Source organism: Telopea speciosissima, chromosome 6, assembly GCF_018873765.1.
Source record: "Telopea speciosissima isolate NSW1024214 ecotype Mountain lineage chromosome 6, Tspe_v1, whole genome shotgun sequence".
Taxonomy (NCBI): Eukaryota; Viridiplantae; Streptophyta; class Magnoliopsida; order Proteales; family Proteaceae; genus Telopea; species Telopea speciosissima.
This window is the reverse complement of record NC_057921.1, coordinates 47,528,292-47,553,609: the sequence shown is the minus strand read 5'-3', so window position 1 is coordinate 47,553,609 and position 25,318 is coordinate 47,528,292. Positions and strand designations below refer to the sequence as shown.

At 39.7% G+C, this 25,318-nt stretch overlaps 1 long non-coding RNA gene across 1 annotated transcript; it reads right to left on the bottom strand.

Annotated features, from left to right (window-relative positions):
- Positions 1-4,884: 4,884 nt before the first annotated feature.
- Positions 4,885-24,456, bottom strand: LOC122665159. The gene is made up of 3 exons (XR_006333446.1): positions 24,446-24,456; positions 19,329-19,333; positions 4,885-4,963 (listed from the first exon to the last, which is right to left on the bottom strand). It is a non-coding gene; the product is annotated as an uncharacterized LOC122665159 (long non-coding RNA).
- Between the last annotated feature and the right edge of the window lie 862 nt (positions 24,457-25,318).

Below are 25,318 nucleotides of genomic sequence, written 5' to 3'. Positions count from 1 at the left end.
GAAAGTGCAAAGAGAATTGTAGCTTTTGACCTCAAAATTAAATTATATAAATTGCTTTGGTTCTTCACATCTTGATATTGAAGAGTGTTGAGTAATAGTAGAATTGATAATACCATGAATCTAGAATGTAAAACAAATTAGTAAAATATATTGTTTTTATTTAATAAATAAATATTAATTGATTATAATATTAATATATAAATAAATAAAATGTTTACATTTTATTTAGACATAGTATGTAAATTAATAAAAGATTGGTATTTTTATATAATAACAAATAACAATATTATTTCATATTTAACTTAATATATAAATAATATTAATTTATTATAAATATTATTTTATAAATAAATAAAATATTTACATTTTATTTAGAAATAGTATGTGCATTAATAAAATATTAGTATTTTATTTAATAAATAAGTAAACAATATTTATATTATTTAGTATTAAGTATTAACATGTAAATAAATATTAATTGATTATAAAAATAAATTTACTTTAATTTACTTTTATTTCCATTAAAAAAAACAAATTAAATAAATACTCTATATATAATTCTACTACTAATTATTTCATTGCAAATTTTTTTTAATAGAATTAAAGAAAGAAAGAAATAAGCTGATATAAAATTGTCAATAAGAAATTAGGTTACCTTTAGTATAATTCTTACCTTTTATAGGAGGTTGTCATGACTTAGCAAGGCATTTTGATCCACCACCATGCCTGAACAACCCATATGTTCCTTTTGATTCACTAACTTCGACCTCATGCATATGAGTATTTGATGAAGTTGAAGCAAGAACACCTTACATGGACATTATTTTTTATTAAATGCCTTAGTTTTTCGTTCCCCTCTTTTAGGGAGCCTCTTTGTATTCTTTGAGACTTGTTAAATATAATAATGGATCCTTCTAGTGTCTGTGAAGAAAACCCTATAATTGAAAAATACAAGAATACTCAGCTCATATAGATTCTATGAGTCTCATAATCAAAGATAGAACCTAACAAAAATAAAGGGGAAAAGAAAAATAAATACAATTTCATAGAAGAGGAAATAATTGAATTTAAAATTAAAATTTGATATGTCATCAGCTCATACCGGTCTTTTTTTTTTTTTTTTTTTTTTGGGTTATTAGATACTTGATCGATACGTCAAAAGCTCCAAAATTGATGGATCGAATACGTTAAATCAAACCCTTTAACATATCTCATACTAAGCTGCATGTCCAATCTAACGTGCACCCATACACTAGACTGACTCCACTAACCATATACCAGGGGTTGAATCTTTTCCTAAAGATAACCATAACATATAATTTTTTTTATTTGTCACCTAGCTTGTATGGTGAGGGTGACAACAAATGTTTCTTATATAAGATGGGAAGCCTTTATCTAACTGAAATAGACAGATGGTCAAAAGGAAAAGAAGAAGCAGGAGAGAGAGAAAGAGAAATAGGTGTGTACATATATATGTTTGGCTGTTCAAGAAGAAAATAGACTTAAAATTCTCATTCCCAGTGTCACACGCGTTTGGTGATGTTCCTTTAATAAGTAAGGGTCGTCTCTATGTTGTCTTTATCAAAAAAAAGTCTCCATCTTGTGTTCTTCGTCATAAGGGTCTTATTTCCACCGTGATTGTCTTACTGATTTGACCAACTCCGAAACAAGCTAGCTACATGGTTCTCTTCTAGGAACCAACCAAATAAACAATAGGGAATAATCCTTTGGATACCAAGTGACAGCACATGTTCCACGTGTTGGTCAAAGCTAATGTATAAAAGGGGTATAGTATAGTAGTTGTGTTCTTTCTAATACTCTTCTGTGTCTCTTCGATATTTTCAATGATCATAAAAATTGGAAAATTCTTCTTGTATATTGTTGCAACAAATTTGAGAGAAAACCTGTTAGATACTCGATTGATATGTCAAAAGTTTCAGAGATAATGTAACACGTTAAATCTCAAGTCTTTTCATTTATCATATACTAAGCTGACTGACTCAATCTAACGCACATACACTAGATGGAGCCCTATTAGACACATAACAAAACTTATTCATCTTTTCCTATGCAAATAATTCAAATAGTCAATGGGTGAGCACGTCCACGCCTAGGTATCTACTCAGGGGGCAAAGACATCATCTCACGGTGTCCTGTGCGAGATCGTAAGAAATACCACCAAGTAGAAATTTTTTTCCCTTACAAAAATTAAGTCTGTAGATAAAGGGAGGAATAAGTTTTATTAATTAGTTAATGAAAGTGTTTAAATTTGAGTCAAATGGGATAAATCCATCCATCAATGCAAATGGGTTCATGTTTGAAAAGTGACTACTAATAATACCAAATGCAAAGTAGTGTTGTGAGTGCTTCTAGCTAGCTAGACAAAGTCTATGGATGAAGGCGAGTATAACAATGATCGAGATTGATGATGATGATGATGATCTAAGTGAAAAAAAAGATAAAAAAGTGTGAAAATTTGGGTGAACTTCCATTAATCATCCCTCAGGTCAAATGGTTCATGTTTGAAGAAGATGAACAAAGTTTATGGTTCAACTTTGAAGGGTGGGCCTGTAGTAGAGAATAAACGAAGGTTTTGTTTGAATTTTTAGTAATTAAATTAATTTTATAAAATCCCTTATTCTCCCTCTTCTTCTTCTTCAAATGGTTTATTCTTTCAGTATGTGTGAAAGTAATATTTGACTGGGTTAAATTTAGGCCAATTCTATTCAATTTTTATTTTGCATACAATAATGCAAATATATTACTTTTTTTTTTTTAACCCAGTCAAATATTACTTTCACATCTTACCTGGCCTAAATTTCCCATTTGGCTTGATTTAGTGTGAAATGCATAGGGCGAAATATGTGATCTAGCTTGTTCAAATATATTGATAATTTTAAATTCATCTATATATGGATTTTAAAGGAATTGAATTCTTTAAAAAAAAAAAAGAAAAAAGGTTAATAATAATATCAAATACTTCTCTCTCTCTAGAGAGGGTGGGTGGTAGGACGGTCGAACACTCGACCTCTCCCTGGATTGACACTAGACCTCCGTTGGTTAGACCTAGCTCTCCTCCAGGCGTGGCAGGAGCTTGAAAATCAGTCCAGAAAAACAGGGGGAGGGGGGGGGGGGTTGGTCATTTCATAAGGGTGCTCCCGCCTGTGAATTGACCCAAACACCTCTGTTTTTGCTGGGTTAGATCCTCCAACTCATGTCACGGCTGGAGGAGAGCTTAATACCCATGAGCTAGCTTCCACCACTGAGTTAGAAATGCATCCCCAAATGCTTTAGAACCTGAATGTAAGAGTTTGTGAAATTACAATTTGATAATGTAAACTAAACACTTCCTTTCCAAGAGCAACTTAATTAAACATCAAGAAATAGTGCATTGGATCTCTTTCTAAATATGAGATCATGAAGAGAACTATCATTTATTTAATAATAATAAAACAATGTTGTTGTTTACGTGCAAACATATCTAACCAAATATAGAAAGCAATGGAGAGGGTCAACAGCAGAGTCGTCTCGATCGATCCCTTATTGGCTTGAATATATAAATCCATCATCATCTCAAGTTGGCATGAGCTCACACGGTTATGACTAATTATATATAATCCATTTATTAATTGATAGTTTTTTAGTAATTAGTTTTACTATTACAAACCTACTCGATCTCCACCAACAAAATCCCTAACTAATACTTTTTCTTATAATGGATTACACTGACAAAGTCGATCACTGATCATATATCAAAAGCTCTACATTGGTTTGGCGTTATCTTCCATATACTTACAATATATCTGGTGGCGGAGTATTCATAGACAATGAAGAAAAAGGAAATTGCCACACACTTCAATTCTTTCATGATATGATGAAGGTATAGAACATGGAGTAACATGAATAGTGTGAAACATAGTCATTCTATGATATTATGGCTTTTAAAGTTTTATTTTGTGAAGTTTTTATCTTAATTTCTTTCTTTAAAGGGTGTGTTTAAATGACACCTTTTTCTAACTGAAAAGTATCACCTCCAGTTCATATCCCTTAGAGTCTGTAATAAGGGGGGTGGTTCCCATCCGGGCAGAGTGTTCAGGCAGGGGTAGGGTGGTTATTGCTCATCCCCCCCTTTTATTACAAGCATTGGGGAACTTATTCGGACAAGGAACTGGAGGGGACAAAGATCATCTTCGATCTAATTGTTTCTTGTCGTTTTCTTTAAAGTCTTTAAGATAGGGCTATAAAAGAATTTTAAAAAATAATTTGAAAAGTCATATATCATTTATGTTAGGAAAAATTACACTGCCACCCCTTAAGGTTTGTACTAAATACAGAGCGATCCCCTATGTTTTTTTAAATTATACAACCGCACCTCCTGAGTTTAGGTTAATTGTTACAGTCAGCCCCACTCTGTTAGTTGACTGTTACGGTGTTGATTAAGTTTGCCTTTAAATGGCTAATATATCCCTTCTAGGGTGTGAGCTTACCATTTTACCCATGGGGCATCCCTAACTTCCCACCCCTTCCCCTGTTACTCGAATCAGAAAAAGGGTTTAGGGTTCTGGTTGGGTTCATCGCTAACTATCGTTGCAATCAATCTTCATTCTCACTTCATCTCTCTCGCTACTACTAAGTTTCCATCTCTTCTCACTCTCTTTCAAAATCCTAGTATCCTGAAGTGGGTCTACGTGTTTAGGGACTGAAATCTACCGAACAGATAAGGAGCAGCCCTAATAGTCGCATTCTGAGGAGCAGAGACGGTGACGCAGATTTGTGTGACATTCTAACAAAGATTTTAATTCTCGTGCCACTCAAATCGGTCATCACATGCAAGTGTGTATCGAATTTGCTCAGAACGTTACTTTCAAAAGAATAGGGAGAGAATACAAAAGTTCTCTGCCAGCGGGTCATCTGGATGCCACAACACTTGCAGATTAGCTAGTGAAGAACGCAATCTTTGTTCCTCAACCTTTTTGGTTTTTTTCTCATTTATTTGTGCATACAGAGAATTAGTTTCCATATATTATTTTGTCTAAACTTTTGACGTTGAAAAGACATGGTGAAATTTCAGGATGGGTGAAGAATCGTTCCCCATAAGCCGTAACCCTAGTTTTCATACAGGGATCCTCCAGATTAGTCAGAATTGGGGGGCCAATTTCAATTCGGATCAGTGATCCAGAGAATCCGATCCCAAATTTTAGAACATTGATCAATTGCCTACTTGAAATAGGCCTTAAACTGGCAAGAGTAGAACATCATCATTTAGTATTAGCATCTGTGCTCTAGTAATAATATATTGGGGCAAAGATGCGGCTATTTCTTTTTTGTGAACGTAAGTGTGGAGAAGTCTCAAGTGTGGCAACCTTGTAACTAGGGATGTAAACGGATTGGATTCGGCTCGGATAGTGCTATATCTGCATCCGCATCCGATTAGCTTTTGGATGGATTTGGATAGTGCTAAACAGATACGGATCAGATATTTTATCTGTTTACATGTAAATATAGCTTTTCGAATAGCTATAGCCTATCCGTATCCGTATCCGTTTAGCTTTCGGACGGATTTGAATAGTGCTAAACAGATACGGACACGGATACGGAAACGAATTTTGACTATTCATTTACATCCCTACTTGTAACAAGAAGAAAGGGTTAGAGAGGAAAGAGGATGAACAGCTGAATGTGCTTGTAAAAGACAAAAAGAATGAAATAGAAACAAAATTAACAAGAAGAAGAAGAAAGGGTCAGAGCTGTCTTGGTTTTTGGTTTATGATCTTAGAAGAGGGCAAAGTTGATATTTTATATTGTATATTTAACACCATCCATTCAAGGGGTGTGACTGTATAATTTAGAAGTACAAGGGGTCGCTTTGTATTTAAGACAAACCTCAGGGGGTTGCAGTGTACTTTTCCCTTTATGTTATTATCAAAAGCTGTCATTTCGATGTACATTTTCGTGTATAAATGTAAAATGACATTATTACTCTTATTGTAAAAAAATTATGTATTATTTTGAAAGGATTAATAAATAAAATTACAAATTGTTTGACACCTTGAGGGATATCAATAAGAAAATCCCATATTTATTAGTAGTATGCATTGACATGCAATGCACTTACTCACATTGAAGATTTTGGCGGCAAAAATTCCATCCATTTCTTTGGTTCATCATTTACTGATATTGACCAGTGTTGAGTAATACAATCTAGAAGACCATGAATCTGGATGTAAAATAAATCACTTTTTTGGTTGAATAAAATAAATTACTTAGAGTAATGAAATAATTTAAAAAAAAAAATTGGTAAACAAAATAATTAACCTAATACTTGCTAATAAAACAATTGACTTTAATTTACTTTATTTCCCTAAAAAATAAAATTATATAAATATAATTATACAGCTAATTATTCTATTCCAAATTTTTTTTAAGGGAAAAAGAATGCTAACCGGGCCAGTAGCCCCTACACCTAGACTCATGGAGTGCGAATGACCGTCCCACTCCCATTGAAAAGTGAAAATCCTAACCCCCATGATGTCTCTGTTCACCCTCTCATTGGTGGGCCACCACGCATGTGCAAGCCCTAGAAGTCTCTTTATCCCTTTTTTTAATTATAAAGAAACTAATATAAAATGTCAATAACGAACTAGGTTACCTTTAGTATAATTCTTACCTTATTAGGAGGTTTTCATGACTTAGCAAGGAAATTTTTTTTATCTATTTTACTTGAACATTATTTTCTATTATATACCCGTAGTTTTCTCTTCTTCTTCGCTCACCCCTCTTTGGGGATCCTCCTTGTATTCTAATATAATTATATTATCCAAAAATATAAAAATAAAACCTATTATTGAAACTAAGACAGGAATGCTCAGCTCATGGAATCTACATGCCTTATTGTCTAATCCATCTTTAAAAATTATTTATTTTGACCGGCCCTACTACTGGCAAAGTTAGTAGTCTTAAAATTCAAGAATGCACTAAAGAGTAAGAGAGATTGCAGGATCAGGTTTTCGTGCAAGAATCATTCTCATACGTTAGATGACGCACAGATGAAATCCCTCGAACTGAATCTGATATTCGATTTTAAATCGATTTACACCTTTCCATGAGAGAGAGTGGGGAAGTGGCGGAATCGAACCCATGATGTCTTGATTATATATACAAGTGATAAAGAAATTTTTTAAAATTTGATTAAAAATTCAAGAACAATTTATTATTATTTCCCCTTAGTTTTTCTAGTTTCCTGAGCCCAAGATTCCATACCTCATGTTCAGAAAGGATTGTGAGCAACTTGTGAGGTTATGAGTGTGTGCAATCTAGCTAACAAATGGCCAACCCTACCATTGAGAAAGTTATTAATCCTAAATTCAAGAATGCAGTAAAGAGAACGATAGAAGAACCTAACAAAAATAAAGGGGAAAAGAAAGAAAAAAATACAATTTCAGGAAAATAATTGAATTTAAAGCTAAAATTTGATATGTAATTAGGTCAGACCCTTTCTTAGATATTTTTTTTCTTTTTTGGAGGGGGGTGGGTGGGGGAGGGGGTTGTTAGGTACTTGGCCGATCCCTCAAAAGCTCCAGAGTTGATGGAACTACGGGTGTCAATGAGTAACCAGGAACCAAATACCGAATCTAGATCTTGACCAAATAACCTGAACCGATCCGGACCGGATTTAATATGGTTTAGTCTTGGAACTGAAAATGTCTTTATAATTCGGTTTGATTCGGATCCGGATCCGATGGAACTAAGGGTGTCAATAGTTTATTAGGTTGAGTTTTAATGGTTTAAGACTCTAAAGTTGACGGTTAATCCTTAGTGCCTTAAAGCTTTAGACTCACTTACTCCTTAGTCATTACATCTTACTAAATATGGATTTCTTCACAATCACAACTTCTTTTGTAATTCTTCAATTCTTCACCTCTTTCTCTGTACCGCTTCATCTTCTCTATCTCTAGTAGTGTTGCAGCAGCATCATAGTCAATTCTTCATCTTCAACAACCTTGCAATTTCAAACTCCATGCAAGTTGGAGTTAATCTCTCTCTCTCTCTAAGCTTCTTCTGTGCTCATGAGTCTTGAACGAACACAGTGAAGAACGAAGGCAGAGCTTGTGGGATCATCCTTCCAATTCTCCGTTTCCTCTCCTCCATTGGTCTTACTGCACTGTTTCAAGGCAAGCAATGATTGCAATGTTATGTATTGAAGGTATAGAAGTACTGCTCTCACTCTCCGGCCATGAGCTTTTTTCGTTTTGTTTTGGGATATAGTAACAGGATGTAGTAACCAAATAAGAACCGAATATATGAATTGAATTGTAACCACATCAGAAACAAACCGATCAGTTAGGGTATTCTATTTTAGAATCGATCTGGATCCCACTACCTTTGCTTGGAACTGAATCGGATCCGAACCAAATACTCGGTGCCGTACCGAATTGACACACTTAGATAGAACACGTTAAATCAAACCCTTTAACATATCTCATACTAGACTGGTTCAATCTAACACTTATACACTAGAGTGGATCCCACTAGACAAATTAGAAGGATAGAACCTTTTCGCAAATTACAGGGATAGAACCTTTTCCTAAAGATATCTCCAACTGATTAAATTTGTCATATATAATTTTTTATATTTATCACCTTGTATGGTGAGGGTGACAACAAATGTTTCTTATATAAAATGGGGAAACCTTTAGCTAACTGAAATAGAGAGATGGTCAAAAGGAAAAGAAGAAGAAGGAGAGAGAAATAGAGAGTGAAGAAGAAAATAGACTTAAAGTTCTAATTCCCAGTGTCACACGCGTTTGGTGATGTTCCTTAATTAATAAGTAAGGGTCGTCTCCATCTTGTGTTCGTCATAAGGGTCTTATTTCCACCGTGATTGTCTTTACTGATTTGACCAACTCCGAAACAAGCTAGATGGTTCTCTTCTAGGAACCAACCAAATAAACAATTGGGTAAGCCAAATAAAAAAAATAATCCTTTGGATACCAAGTGAGAACACATGTTGCACATGTTGACCCAAGCTAATGTACAAAGAGGGTATAGTATAGTAGTTGTGTTCTTTCTTATTCTTCTGTGTCTGTTCGATATTTTCAATGATCATAAAAATTGGAAAATTCTTCTTCTATATTGCTGCAACAAATTTGAGAGAAAACTAGTTAGGTAATCGATTGATATGTCAAAAGCTTCAGAGCTAATGGAACGCGTTAAATCTCAAGTATTTTAATCTATCACATGCTAAGCTGGTTGGCCTAATCTAACACACATATACTAGATGGAGTCCTATTAGACACATAACAAAACATATTCATCCTTCTATGCAAATGATTGAAAGAGCTAGTCAACGGGTGAGCACGTCTTGGTATCTATCTAGGGGGCAAAGACATCATCTCACGGTGCCCTGTGCAATGGCATAGAAAATACCACCAAGTAGAGATTTTTTTTCTCATACAAAAAATAAATCTATAAATAAAAGGAGGAATAAGTTTTATAAATTAGTTGATGAAAGTGTTTAAATTTGAGTCAAATGGGGTAAATCCATCCATCAATGCAAATGGGTTCATGTTTGAAGAGTGACTACGCATAATTCCAAATGCAAAGTAGTATTGTGACTGCTTCTATCAAGCTAGACCAAATCTATGGATGAAGGCGGGTATAACAATGAGATTTATGATGATGATTATCTAAGGTGTGAAAATAATATCCCATGACAATGTTTTTCCCTCGAAATAGTGAGGTCATGAAGAGAAAAAATAAAGGTTGTACCTAGTGCACAAGGCTCTTGCGTTTAGCAAGGTCTGAGGAGGTTCGAATGTACGCAGCTTTACCCTTGTTTTTAGAGAAACTGTTTCCAGGACTTAAACTCGTGACCAAACGTTCAGCAAGTGAGCACTTGACCAACACGCCAAGCACCACCTTCTAATAAAATAATGCTGTTATTTACATGCAAACATATCTAACCAAATATAGAAAGCAAGGATCTGGATCCTCTACTGCCTAGCTGCCCGGCAGGACCGTGCTGCCCAGACACGGCGCTGCGCGCAAAGACCGCCTTAACCCCACTCGGGCAAGGATAAGGCGGACATTGCACGCAACACCGTGTCTGGGCAGCACGGTCCTGCCGGGCAACTCGGCAGTAGAGGATCCAAATCCAGAAAGCAATGGAGAGGGTCAAGCAGAGTCGTCTCGATCCCTCATTGGCTTGAATAAATCCATCATCTCAAGTTGGCATGAGTTCACACAGTTATGACTAATTATATATAGGGTAAAGTACACATACCCCCTTATAATGCACCCAATATTCCTCGTACCCCCCTAAGCTTCTGATAAGTCCACGTACCACCCTTGCTTTACCCCCCTAATGCCATTTAACTCCACACCAGGTATTAAATGCTAAAAGATGACCAAACTACCATTTCTTCTATCTTTTCTAAAATTTGAAAAGACCTAATTGCCCTCATCTCCCCCAAATCATCAACTTCTTTTACATACCCACCACCACCACCACCGCCACCACCACCATCCACCATTAACACCATCACCATCCCACCGTGATGGGGAGGCTCAATCTGATTCCCTGGGTGGTAGTAACAAGCAGGTTAATAAATCTGGGCAAGATGTTCAATCGCTGTCGGATTCTCCAATGATGGAAACCAATTCATCTTTTGGTTCAACAACTTCTTCGCCTTCTATGTCTAATTTGCCTCCAATTCGGGTTCATGTTGAGGATGGTGTTCGCTTGCATGATCAAAAGGTTGGGCTAGAGGAACATTTCTCATAGTTGAGTGTCGCTGCTCCACACAAGCAAGCGGAGGGTTTTGTTTCCCTGACTTCTCCGCGACCTATTCCGACAATCGTCGCAGCTGCAGCAATGGCGCCAGCTGTTACGGTTAACCCTACCACTATTGCTAGTGAAAACTCCGGCTGGGTTTACTCGGATGATGAGCAATTAGATCACGGAGCCCCTGTTGGTTTCCGGAAGCTGCCACAGCCGCAATTGCAATAGAGGATGGGAGTTAATTTACCTTCCCCAGATGCAGCTGCAAGGTATCCTCAATCTCTCTTGCTTCTTCTTCTCTTCTCAGTTCTTTTTATGTTTATTTTGATTTCTCGATTTCTATATTTCTGAGTATTGGACAGTATTGGATAGTTGAGAATCTTTTCTCCCATTGGCCAACAGAGTATCACTCACCTTTGATCACATGTCAATATCCCAAGATTGATTGTGATCCTCCAGAATTGGTAACTCCAATCCTGGACAGCCATGGCACCTACCTCACCTACCTCACCAACTTTCCTAAAGAGTGCATGGCTCATTTATCACATGTGATATATCTCTAGAACTATTATTGGCAGTCAATTGATATCAATCCTAGCCTTGCATGGCAACCCTATCCCCTTGATTCATCACCTTCTATTTATTGTCATCTATTACATATATCTCATTGTACAGAGAATCCCTAAGGCAATGAAATATACTTTGCATTATTATGGTATCATGAGCCACATGCTCCATTGAGCACTCAAAATTTCGATCCCTCCACGACCCCATTTTCGTCCCTCCTTTGCTATCTCTTCTCACTATGGGTGACACCACCACAGCCTTGGCTACCACTCCTCTCTCTATCTCATCTAATCCTCATCATGTGCTTTCTCTCAAACTCACATCTAAAAATTATGTGTATTGGAAAACTCAAGTACTACCATTTCTCAAAGGCCATAGATATTACAGCTATGTCAATGGCACCAAGCCATGTCCCACCGACCCTACTCTTGCCAAAACTTGGATGGAGCAAGATGCAGCAATTATGAGCATCCTTATTTCCTCTCTCTCTGAAGAAGCCCTCCCTCTTGCGGTTGGCTGTGACACAAGCAAAGACCTATGGGATGCCCTCCATAATGCATACAGTTCTGCCTCAACTACATGTCTCTTATCTCTTAATGTGGCACTGCAGAATTTATTTCAAAAACCTGATGAAAACATAACCCAGTTTCTTCAACGTGCCAAAGCACTATCTGATGAGCTTGCTGCAGCAGGCAAACCTTTACCATCGGCGGACTTCAACATCCATATTTTCAGAGCCCTACGCTCGGATTTTCAAGCTATGGTGCCCACTCTTATGGGACGTTCTGATCCTATTCCCTTCTCCGAATTGATGAGTCTCCTGTTGAGCCATGAACATCTTCAAACATCTCACCAGGCTATTATTGACCCGGCAGCCACTGCATCAGCCAATATTGCCCAGCAAAACCATGGCCAGCACACTTCACCTGCTGGCCGTGGTTCCTCTAGGGGATGCGGAGGTGGTCACTTTGGTGGTCGTGGTCCTCCAACCAAGCCAAGTGGATTCGGCCGATCCAATGCATTTGCTCACAATCCATGCACCATTTGCGGCCATACAAATCACCAAGCAGACATGTGTTATTACAAACATCAAAATCAAGGACAAAATTCCAAACCAATCCTACCCACCCCAAGCCACTACCCGTCCTGTTCCCGGCCAAATAATACCCCCATCACCTATTACCCCTCTCCATCCACTCAACCACCCACTCCTCATGCCCACTACACCACTCCTTCATATCCGCCACCCCAAAACCCATCCCTTCATTCTCAAGGGATAGCCGACACAGGGGCTAGTCATCATGCTATGCCAGATCTTCAAGCATTCTCATCTTATGAACCTTACAAAGGTAACAATGAACTCATGGTTGGCAATGGTAAATCTCTTCCCATCTTAAATATTGGACAATCTTTTATCCCATCTTCTTCTCGGTCTCTTTCTCTATCCAATGTGTTACATGTTCCCAATCTAACAAAATCTTTACTTTCGGTTCAGAAATTCGCACTTGAAAATTATGTATTCTTTGAATTTCATGCATCTTATTTTTGTGTGAAGGATCAGAAGTCCAGGCGCACTCTTCTTTTGGGGCCGAGTAAAGATGGGCTTTACTCCCTTCAGCCATCTCAGCTACTGTCTCCCTCTATTCATTTTGATGTTTAGTCATCCTACGCTCTTTGGCATCACCAGTTGGGGTCACCCACATGACCGAGTTCTCCAACTTATTATGCATGACACAAAAATACCTAAATCACCATATTTATGCCCTGCTTGTCAATTGGGAAAATCGTGTTGCCTTACTTTAAGGGAAACTCAATCAAGAAGTACTACTCCTCTTCAATTAATCTTTGGTGATGTATGGGGACCATCCCCCACTCTATCATCTTTGGGACACCGTTATTTTATGTTATTTGTGGATGATTTTAGAAAATTTATTTGGTTTTTTCCTCTAAAGACCAAATCTGAAGTTTTCTCCACTTTTAAACAATTTCAATCACCTGTGGAACGACAATTCTCTTGCAAAATCAAATCAGTTCAAATCGACTGGGGGGGAGAGTATCGGCCTCTGGCTAAATTCTTTGCCTCTCTTGGCATTCAACACAGGCTGTCCTGCCCTCATACCCATGAGCAACAAGGCACGGTTGAACGTCGCAACCGTCACATTGCTGCAACCAGCCTAACCTTGCTGGCTCATGGCTCTATTCCTCACATTTTTTGGGACTATGCTTTTGAGACCGTTGTGTACCTCATTAATAGGATGTCCTCCACAGTGACCTATAGCAAATCCCCTCTGGAAATCTTGTTTCATAATCCACCAGACTACTCCTTTCTTAAGACATTTGGCTATCTATGTTTCCCTTTCTTGCGCCCCTACAATAATCATAAGATGGAAGTTCGATCTCCTCCATTTGTTTTCTTGGGCTATAGCCCAGCTCCCTCTGGCTATAGGTGCTTGCACATTGAGACCAATAGGATTTACATTGCCCGCCACGTGCGCTTTGATGAGAATGTATTTCCCTTCACAACACACCAATCCCATTGCACTACACCTCAATCACCACCACTCATCACCCCGTGGGTATCCCTACCTCTTAACCCAACATCTTTACCACCATTGGATGTACCACCTGCACCTCAACCCGCAAACCCAAACCCACTTGACCCCCCATCCACCACCTCTACCGCTCCATCAACACCCTCCACGGCTCCCAACATTACTTCCCCCACATCTTCACCGCCACCAAGTCCTCCACATCGCACAAGACTTTTAAGCGACATTTATGCTCTCACCGAGCCTCAACCCTCCTCTCTTCATACCAATCTCTCATCATCCATACAAGCTGAACCAACAACCTACACCTAAGCCAGCCGTGACCCTAATTGGCGCTCTGCCATATCCGAGGAATTTAATGCCTTATTACGTAATAACATGTGGTCTCTCATTGCCCGTACTCCTAACATGAATTTAATTGGCTGTAAGTGGATATACAGGATCAAAAGAAAAGCGGATGGTTCTCTTGAACGTTACAAGGCGAGGTTGGTGGCTAAGGGTTTCCATCAACAGCATGGGGTTGATTATGATGAGACCTTTAGTCCAGTCATCAAACCCACAACCATTTGGACAGTTCTTTCTTTTGCCTTCTCCAATGGCTGGTCTGTTCGCCAACTGGACATTAAAAATGCTTTCTTACATGACATCCTTGATGAAGAAGTGTATATGACTCAACCATAGGGGTTTGAAGACCAAACAAGGCCCAATCATGTATGTCGACTTCATAAGTTACTTTATGGGCTTAAACAGGCCCCGCGGGCCTGGTTTCAACGGTTATCATAGTTCTTGGTCTCATCAGGGTTCGCCCCATCTCAGATAGACACATCCTTGTTCATCTATAAATAGGGGGTGAAGCTCACTTATGTCCTGGTTTATGTGGACGACATCTTGGTCAGAGGAAATGTCCCACATCACATCACCAAGTTACTGGCAGATCTTGCGTCTGAATTTGCCATCACTGATCTGGGCCGCTTAAACTTCTTTTTGGGTGTTGAGGCAATCTATACGTCTACTAGGGTGATTCTATCCCAAGCTTGATACACCAAAGACCTGATTGAAAAGGCAGGAATGAGTGATTGCAAACCGGTTCTCACCCTCATAGCCACCTCCATTAAAGCTTCATCCATAAGGGGTGCCATGTTCACTGATCCAACCAAATACTGGTCCATAGTTGGAGTGTTACAATACGCTACATTGACCCGTCCGGACATCACTTACTCTGTCAATCGAGCCTGCCAGTACATGCATACTCCAAGTGTTGATCATTGGTCTATGGTCAAGCGTATCCTCCGATATCTACAGCACACGAAACATTATGGGCTATCCATTACCCGTTCCAACCCCCAAAATCTACAGGCATTCACTGATGCCAACTGGGCGGGTGATGATACCGATCGTAAGTCCACAGGTGGATATGCCATTTATATGGGTCCGAACCTCATCTCATGGAACTCTAGGAAGCAAAAGACTGTGGCACGGTCCTCTACTGAATCAGAATACAAGGCATTGGCTGATGCATGTGCCGAGCTCACATGGTTACAATCTCTGTTCGGGGAACTGGGCATTCCTCTCACTCAGGCACCCGTGCTATGGTGCGATAATATTGGAGCTACATATTTGTCCGCTAATCCGGTATTTCATGCCTGTACAAAGCATGTTGAAATTGACTTCCATTTTGTCCGCGACAAGGTCGCCAAAAAGGAACTCAATGTTTGCTTCATCGCCACCGCTGATCAGATCACCGATATTATGACAAAGGGTCTATCTTAAAACCAGTTTGCTTTTCTTCGTGACAAGCTGAAGATCCGAGCCATCGAATCTCCACCTTGAGGGGGTGTATTGGACAGTATTGGATAGTTGAGAATCTTTTCTCCCATTGGCCAACAGAGTATCACTCACCTTTGATCACATGTCAATATCCCAAGATTGATTGTGATCCTCCAGAATTGGTAACTCCAATCCTGGACAGCCATGGTACCTACCTACCTCACCAACTTTCCTAAAGAGTGCATGGCTCATTTATCACATGTGATATATCACTAGAACTATTATTGGCAGTCAATTGATATCAATCCTAGCCTTGCATGGCAACCCTATCCCTTTGATTCATCACCTTCTATTTATTGTCATCTATTATATATATCTCATTGTACAGAGAATCCCTAAGGCAATGAAATATACTTTGCATTATTACTGAGGGATTGGGATGTTAAATTAGATTGATTCAGTTTTTATTTGATTGGAAAACGATTTTTGAATTGTTTAAAAAATGTTGTAGAGATGCCAATTCTCGCCCAAAACCAGTGTTCTATCAAGATCCAGTCGCACCTGCATCTCCCGCTAGAGACAACAAGGTCCCTGCAATTCCTGTTGATCCGAAAGCTAACATGTCTGATCCAAGCTATCAGATCCAGATGCAGCAACAACAACTTCAGGATGCTGGGTACGTCTTGCCTTCACAATTGGATCATCACCAGTAGCAGCAATTCATCCCGGCAGGCACGCGTTACATCCACCATCACACCACAGGACCAGTACCCGTCTCTTCATACTATCCAATGTACCCTTCAGCGCAGCAGCAGCAACAGCTTCCTCACCAACTCGATCAGCAGCAATACCCAATCTATGCCTGTGAGGCAACCACAAGCTTACAACTTGCCTGTTCAATCCTATGTAGGCGACACGCCAACCGTCCCTGATAGAAAAGCATAAACTAGAAGAATCCGTTGATGTGTGAATTATATCACTTGAGTTATTTCCTTAGCTATTGTGTAAAATATATATAGAGAATACAAATGGAGAAAATCTCTCCAAGATAAAATCTCAAAAATAATCTTCCTATAATGGGGAAGGGAGATATGAAGGAAAGAATAAATTAGAGGGAGGATTAGTGGGAGAGAATCCGTGGAGGATATACAAGGGAAGATTTTCTTGGTGGGGTTGGTGAGATGAGCTGGGCGTGCTGGATGTGCGCCAATACTCCCCCTCAAGTTGGATCATGGAGATTGGAGATGCCCAACTTGGACCGTAGATACTGAAATTGCTCACGGCCAAGAGACTTTGTAAACAAATCGGCTAATTGATCTTGGCTAGAAACCTTGGCCGTATGAAGAAATCCTTGCTTGATCTTGTCACGAACCACGTGGCAGTCTATCTCGATGTGTTTAGTGCGCTCGTGAAAGACCGGATTGGCGGCGATGTGGAGGGCCGCTGTATTATCGCAATAGAGAGGGATGGGTGCACTGATGGAGATGCCCAAATCACGTAACAAGTACGAGAGCCATGTAAGCTCACAGGTGGCCACAGCCATGGCTCGATAATCGGCTTCAACCGAGGATCTGGAAACCGTGGTTTGTTTCTTGGTCTTCCAGGAGATGGGACTAGAGCCAATGAAGACACAATATCTAGTGGTGGACCGGGGGTCATTGGATAGCTCGCCCAATTGGAGTCACAATAGGCTCGTAAAGAGAGATCCGATTGGCGTGGGAAAAAAATGCCTTGCCCTGGTGTAGCCTTGATGTAGCGAAGTAACCGAATGTTGGCATCAAGGTGAGGTTGTCGAGGTTGATGCATAAATTGACTTAAAATGTTGACCATGTGCACAATGTCAGGTCTGGTGACTGTCAGGTAGATCAGCCGGCCGATCAGCTGTCGATAAACGGAGGGATCAGAGAGAACATCGCCCTCGGAGTCGGACAATTTTAGATTCTGTTCCATAGGGAAATTGACAGGGCGAGCACCAGTAAGGCCCGAGTCTGCAAGAATGTCTAAAGCATACTTGCATTGAGAGACATAGAGGCCGGATCTGGAGCGTGCAATCTCAAGGCCGAGGAAATATTTGAGTGCCCCGAGGTCCTTGGTTTGGAATTGCTTACAAATGAGTGTCTTCACAGTGTTGATGGCAGAAATGTCTGAGCCAGTGATGACGATGTCATCGATATACACAAGAACAAAAATAGAAGTGTCGTGCTGATGAAGAAAAAAAAGGGAGTGATTAGCCTGAGATTGTGTGAAGCCGGAGTGCAATAGGGCCTGCGAGAACTTCGAGAACCAATTGCGAGAGGCCTGTTTGAGACCGTACAAGGATTTTTGCAAGCGACACACGAGGTTCTCCCCCTTTCGTCGAAAACCCAGGGGGGGAGTCATGTAAACCTCCTCATGAAGGTCTCCGTGTAAAAAGGCATTGTTTACATCTAATTGATGCAAAGGCCAATTACGAGCAGCAGCAATGGCAAGTAGAGCGCGAACAGTGACCAACTTTGCTACGGGGGCAAAAGTGTCATGATAATCAATTCCCTCAATCTGAGTATACCCTTTTGCCACAAGCCGCACCTTATAGCGCTCAATAGAACCGTCAGAGTGCCTCTTGATTTTATAGACCCATTTGGAGCCAATGGCTTGCTTGCCATGGGGTAAAGGAACCATGGTCCAGGTGGCGTTTTTCTCAAGGGCCACAATCTCAGCGTGCATAGCATCACGCCATTCCTGTGACTTCATAGCTGTGGTAAAATTTGCAGGCTCACTAGTAATAGAGAGAGAGCTAAGAAAAGAAAAATGATTAGGACTAAAATGATCATATGATAAGAACTCAGAGAGAGGGTGAGAGTACCTGAACCAACAGAAGATGAAGAGCGTGCGCGGGTAGTGGAAACATAAAAATCTTTAAGGCGGGAGGGTGGGGCACGGGTGCGGGGTGGGAGGATTCGTTTTGGTGGATCGGGAGAATGTGGGGTGGGGTTGTGGGGGTGGTGTCGGGTTCATGGCTTAGTGGGGGCTGTGGGGAATCAGGTATGTTGGGTTCGGTTGGTGGGAGTGGAGAGGGGGTGGTGAGATTTGGCGACCAATCATCGTCATGAGCAAGGGAGGGGGGGAAGTGGTAAAACAGGGGATGGGGAGGTCAGTTGATGTGTGAATTATATCACTTGAGTTATTTCCTTAGCTATTGTGTAAAATATATATAGAGAATACAAATGGAGAAAATCTCTCCAAGATAAAATCTCAAAAACAATCTTCCTATAATGGGGAAGGGAGATATGAAGGAAAGAATAAATTAGAGGGAGGATTAGTGGGAGAGAATCCGTGGAGGATATACAAGGGAAGATTTTCTTGGTGGGGTTGGTGAGATGAGCTGGGCGTGCTGGATGTGCGCCAATAGTCCCATCTAGTCGACCCTCAACACCACCCAACCCTGCCATGATCACTTCTGCTGTTGCTTTCAAAGAGCCCGCTGCGCCTGCTTATCCCCCCATGACCACAACTCCTCCTGCTAAGCCCGAATCGGCAGCCCATGTGTACAAAACGGCTGCCACAGCAGCTCCACTGCTTATTCACATGCCTTCGGATCAGCATCAGCAGCAGATTTTGGGTTTTCATCCGATGCATCACCCTTCTCAGTCGATCGCCGTTGCTGCTAACTATGCATACGAATACACCGATCCTGCGGCTCCCAACTCAACGAGAGGTGGAGGAAGTAAAGGAGGGGAGGAGAGATAGTGATGTGGGGCTTCACGGGGATGGTGATGGTGTTAATGGTGGGGGGTGGTGGTGGTGGGTATGTAAAAGAAGATGATGATTTGGGGAAGATGAGGGCATTTTGGTCTTTTCCAATTTTAGCAAATAGGTTAGGGTAATTAGGTCTTTTCAAATTTTAGAAAAGATAGAAGAAAGGGTAATTTGGTCATCTTTTAGCAATTAATACCTGGTGTTAGGGGTGTCAATACCCAACCCGAACCGATGAAACCGGCCCGAACCAACCTGAATGAGCCCGGACCACACCGGACCGAACTCTTAATGGTTGGGGTTCGGTTAGTGGATCCAGAGAGGCAAATGGTTTGGTTTGGTTTGGGCTAGCCCAACGGTGCACCGGTAGCCCGAACCGTTAGGCCCGAATCCAAACCGAACCGACCTAACCCGATAAATAAGTAAATCAATAAATGCCTAATGCCCCATTGCCCCCTAAATGTGTTGTGATAGTTTCTCACTTTATCTCATATCCTTTGTTAGTGATTACCCAACCAATTGTATCCATAGGCCATAGGACATAGGATACAAAGATGCATTGTATTTGAAATATTTTATGTACTTAAAAGAGAAAGAGAAGAAAAATTAGCACTAACCGGACCTTACTAGTTATATAAAACTGGTACCAAACCGAATTCAAACCGATATCAACCCGTTATCATAAATCGAAACCGACACGAAACCAAACCGCATCGAAACCGAACATTTCTTAATGGTTTGGTTTCGATTTCTATAAAAGTCACACCGAAACCGAAAAGTCCGAACCGAAATCGGACCGAACCAGCCCATTGATACCCCTACCTGGTGTGGACTTAAATGGCATTAAGGGAATAAAGCAGGGGTGGTACATAGACTTATCAGAAGCTTAGAAGGTATGAGGAATATTGGGTGCATTATAGGGGGTACGTGTACTTTACCCTTATATATAATCCATTTATTTGATAGTTTCTTAGTAAGTTTTACTATTACAAACCTACTCTCCACCAACAAAATTTTCAACTTAATACTTTTTCTTATAATGGATTACACTGACAAAGTCGATCACTGATCATATATCAAAAGCTCTCCATTGGTTTGGCGTTATTTTCCATATACATATATATCAGAGAAAGACTTGGAATCTAACAAGTCTCTGTACTCACAATATGTCAAGACTTGGAATCGAACAAGTCTCTGTACTTACAATATATCTGGTGGCGGAGTATTCATAGACAATGAAGAAAAAGGAAATGGCACACACTTCAATTCTTTCTTGATATGATGAAGGAATAGAACGTGGAGTAATCATGAATAGTGTGAAACTTAGTCATTCTATGATTTGGTTTCTAAACTTTTATTTTGTCAAGTTTTTATCTTTCTTTCTTTTATTTAAATGTGTGTTTAAATGCTCTTTGTCCGAATATAGCTTTTACTTTTCTAAGAAGGGAACAGGGCAGCGGAGTGATAGTCAAATTTGGTTTGTGATTCGGCACGTAATTGTAATTTTTTATTCTAATTCAAAATTTTCTTTGGATCTTAGGCAAATATTGCGTGAGGATGCGGCAGATATTTCTTTATTGAGAAAGCAATAGTTGCCTGTGGGGCGTTGTAAAGGGAGTGCAAATTTTTTTCTGAATGAACGATTATTGATTGTTCTCCGGGTTGGGGTAAGGTGGGAATGTCTCCCCCCCCCCCCCCCTTTTGTATTTATTTATTTTGATTGTTTCTATTTTAATAAAATCCTAAGGGCAAGCCCAGGTCCTCGAGAATATTCGGGATTAAAAAAAAATTTGTGTGTTTAAATGACACCTTCTTCTAATTGCTTCTTGTCATTTTTTCTAAAGTCTTCAAGATAATTTGAAAAAGTGATATATCATTTATGTCATTATCAAAAGCTGTCATTTATATAATTTGAAAAAGTGATATATAAATGTAAAATGACATTATTACCTTTGTTGTAAAAAAAATTATGTATTATTCTAAAAGGGTTGATAAATAAAATTACAAATTATTTGACACCATAAGAGAAGTCAATAAGAAAATCCCTTATTCATCAGTAGTATGCACTAACATGCAATGCACTTACTCACATTGAAGATTTTGACGGCAAAAATTCTATCCATTGCTTTGATTCACCATTTATTGATATTGACAAGTGTTGAGTAATACAATCTAGAAGACCATGAATCTGGATATAAAAATAAATTACTTTTTTGGTTGAATAAAATAAATTACTGAAAATAATGAAATAATTAACCCCTTTTTTTGGTAAACAAAATAATTAACCTAATACATTTTTTTAAGGGAAAAAGAACACTAACCGGACCAATAGCCCCAACGGGTGCGAAATGACCACCCCGCCCCCATTGAAAGGTGAAAATTCTAACCCACATGATGTCTCTGTTCACCCTCTCATTGGCCACCACACATGTGCAAGCCTTACAGGCCTGGTTACGGTTCGTTATCCCTTTTTTAATTATAAAGAAACTAATATAAAAATGTCAATAACGAACTAGGTTAGCTTTAGTATAAGTCTTACCTTTTTAGGAGGTTTTCATGACTTGGCAAGGAATTTTTTATCTATTACTTGAACATTATTGTCTATTCTATGCCCGTAGTTCTCTCTTCTTCTTCGCTCACCCCTCCTTTGGGGATCCTCCTTGAATTCTTTGGGAATCATTGAATATAATTATATTATTAAAAAAAAAAAACTATGATTGAAAGTTGAAACTAATGTATACAGGAATGATCAGCTCATAGATTCTACAAGCCTTATAGTCTAATTTATTTTTTGGTAAGAGAATTTTATTAGCGATGGAACAATGTTCCAGCAGAATCAAAGTACAAGAGGAGGTTCACACAGGGGGGAGGGGTATGAGGCCAAACATTGTGATCTTGTACAGAAGCTGCTAGGGAAGCCAGACCGTCAGCGACAGCGTTACCCTCTCTTAATGTATGCCTGAATTGGATGTCTTCCAAGGAAGGAATCAAGGAGAAACAATCAGCTATGATTGTTGCAATCTTCCATGGAATAGCGGTAGTAACCTTATTCAGGATGCTAATAACTAGAAGGTTGTCGCTTTCTATGATAATTTTATGGAAGGACGAGGAGATCGCCATCGAAATCGCATAACGGATTGCAAGAGTTTCAACAACCAGAGCATAGTTCCTACCAATCCCAACAGCAAAACAACAGATGAAGGAAGAGTCTGAGTTGCGACAAATACCATCAATCCCAGCAGTGCCTGGGTTCCCCCTGCTAGCGCCGTCAACATTAAATTTCCTATAGGAGTTTGGAGGTGGGGCCCATCTGATTGATCTTTGAGCTTGACTTCTTTGAGATTGGAAATTTGGAATGTAGTCTTTAGCTCCAGTCATAGTTCTAAGAATGATAGTTTGAGGCCTAAAATCTTGATTTCTGAAGATGAAATCCCAGTAAGCCGTCCAAATGTTCCAGATGATATTGTAGAAATACGCCAATTTGAGCTTGGAATCCCGATCATTCTTGTTAATAATGTTGATGAAATGGATGACGATGTCTTCAAAGTTGTTGCTCGAAAAGAGTTGATACAATCCAGATTGGCGCCATAACTGGAACGTAACAGGACAATCCAAGAAGAGATGACAAGCGGTTTGGTTCTAGTGTCCGCACAGAGGGCACAAAGGATTAATGTTGACACCTCTGCTAAGAAGGAGATCTGGTAGAGGGAGCTTCTGATGAATGATCTTCCAAAGCAAATGTTGGATTTTGGGAGCAGTAGGCAAATGCCAGATGTTCAACCACATAGTGTTATCATCATGATTGAAGCCATTAATGGCGATGTTGTAGGCCGATGCGACAGTGAAGCAACCATTGGAGGTAGCCGCCCAAATTAACTTGTCCTATGTTGGGAAGATGGGGAGTGGTATAGAGAGAATCATCAATGCAATGTCTGGTGGCCACCAGTGAAAAACCAGCTCTCTTTTCCATGAATTTGAAGTAGCATCTATGAGCTGAGCAACTAAGGTTGGAGCCAATCTCGGAAGGGGGAAGGGGCCAACCGACAGGGGTAATTAGGGATCCAAAAGTCTAACCATGGGTTTATATTCAAACCATTACCGACTCTGAAGAAAAGACCTTTTTTAAGGAGATCTCGAGAAGAGCATACTGACTTCCAACCCCAAGAGGCTGAAACGGGACAGGTAGCATTAAGGAATGAGGACCGAGGGAAGTATTTCTCTTTCATTAGGAGACCCCAAAGAGAAGAGGATGGATTAAGGAGCTCCCAACCCTTCTTTGCAAGGAGAGCTTGATTCATGTAAACAGATTGTTTGATGTTGAGGCCTCCAAATCTCTTGGGAAGACAGATAGAGTTCCAAGAAACTGTAGGTATCATTTTTCTGTTACCATTGGACCAAAAGAATTCTCTGCTGATAGAATCAAGGGACTTGTGAACCGAAGAAGGGATCTTGAAGCAAGACATGGTATAGAGCAGCATGGCTTAAAGAGTTGATTGAATTAACACCAATTTACCAGCAGGGCTAAGGTATTGAGCTTTCCAATGCTGAAGTTTGCTAGAAACTCTATTAATCAAACTTGAGCAATGCTTTTTTGAAATCTTACCGCTGATGAATGGGATGCCAAGGTAGGTGTCAAGAGATGAGGTTGGAGTGATTTGGAAGAAATCCCTGAGCTGCCTTTTGATTGTAGAAGACACATTCGGGCTGAATTGAGCTCTGGATTTATTAATGTTGATGACCTGACCTGAAAATCTGCAATAGGTTTGTAAGACCTTGTGGAGGGCCCGTGCTTCAGCCATAGTAGCTTCACCAAATAAAATTAAATCGTCTGCAAAAGCCATATATGTAATGGCTTCACCTCTTCTACAGATCTCAAGTCCATGAATGAGTTTTTCTTCTTTAGCCAGAGCCAACTGAGTTGAAAGGACTTCAGCACATAAAACAAAGAGATAGGACGATAGGGGGTCTCCCTATCTCAACCCTCTGGTGGGTTTAAAAAAGGGGAGAGGTGAGCCATTGAGAAGCACACTCAATTGTGTGTTCTCCACACAGAACATCACAAGTTGCACCCAGGATCTGTCAAAGCCATAGCTTAACAGGGCTTTGAGCAAGAATGACCATTCCACTCTATCGTAGGCTTTATTCATGTCAATCTTGATGGAGAAAAAACCTTTGTTGTCCCTTCTGACCTTTCTGATCTTATGCAGTAGCTCATGACAAATCAACACATTATCCTGGATATGTCTCCCTTTTATAAAGCCATTCTGATTGAATGAGATAATTTTGTTGAGAATGGGTCTGAGCCTGTTCACAAGAATCCTAGAGATAATCTTGTAGACAAAATTGCACAAACTTATAGGCCTGAACTCAGAGATATTGGATGGATGATCCACTTTAGGGATGATAGCTATATAAGTTTGATTCATCTGTAGACTAAAAGACCCAGTTGAGAAAAAGTTCTTAACACAATCACTTACATTAGCTCCAATAATAGGGCAGGATTTATGAAAGAACGATCCAGAGAAACCATTCGGACCAAGAGATTTGTGAGACGGCATGGACATGACTGTAGAAAAGATCTCGTCATCAGTCACCTGGCTCATGAGAACACCGTTATTTGAGTCAGACACTCTACCCCTGATGTTAATGAAGTAGCAATCTTCAGCTTGAGGGTTTTGGGTGGAGTAGAGATTCTTGTAGAAATCCGAAATTGCCTTTCCCATATCAGACTCATTAGTGAGGGTGAGTCAATTGACATTGATAAAATGAATCTGGTTCCTTGCTCTCCTTTTAATGGTGGTCAAGTGGAAAAATCTGGAATTACGGTCACCCCACTTGCACCAATCGGCCCTTGATTTTTGCTGCCATAGAACTTCCTGTTGGTGAGCCAATCTTTTAATGATAGCTATTTTGTGTTTTTCTT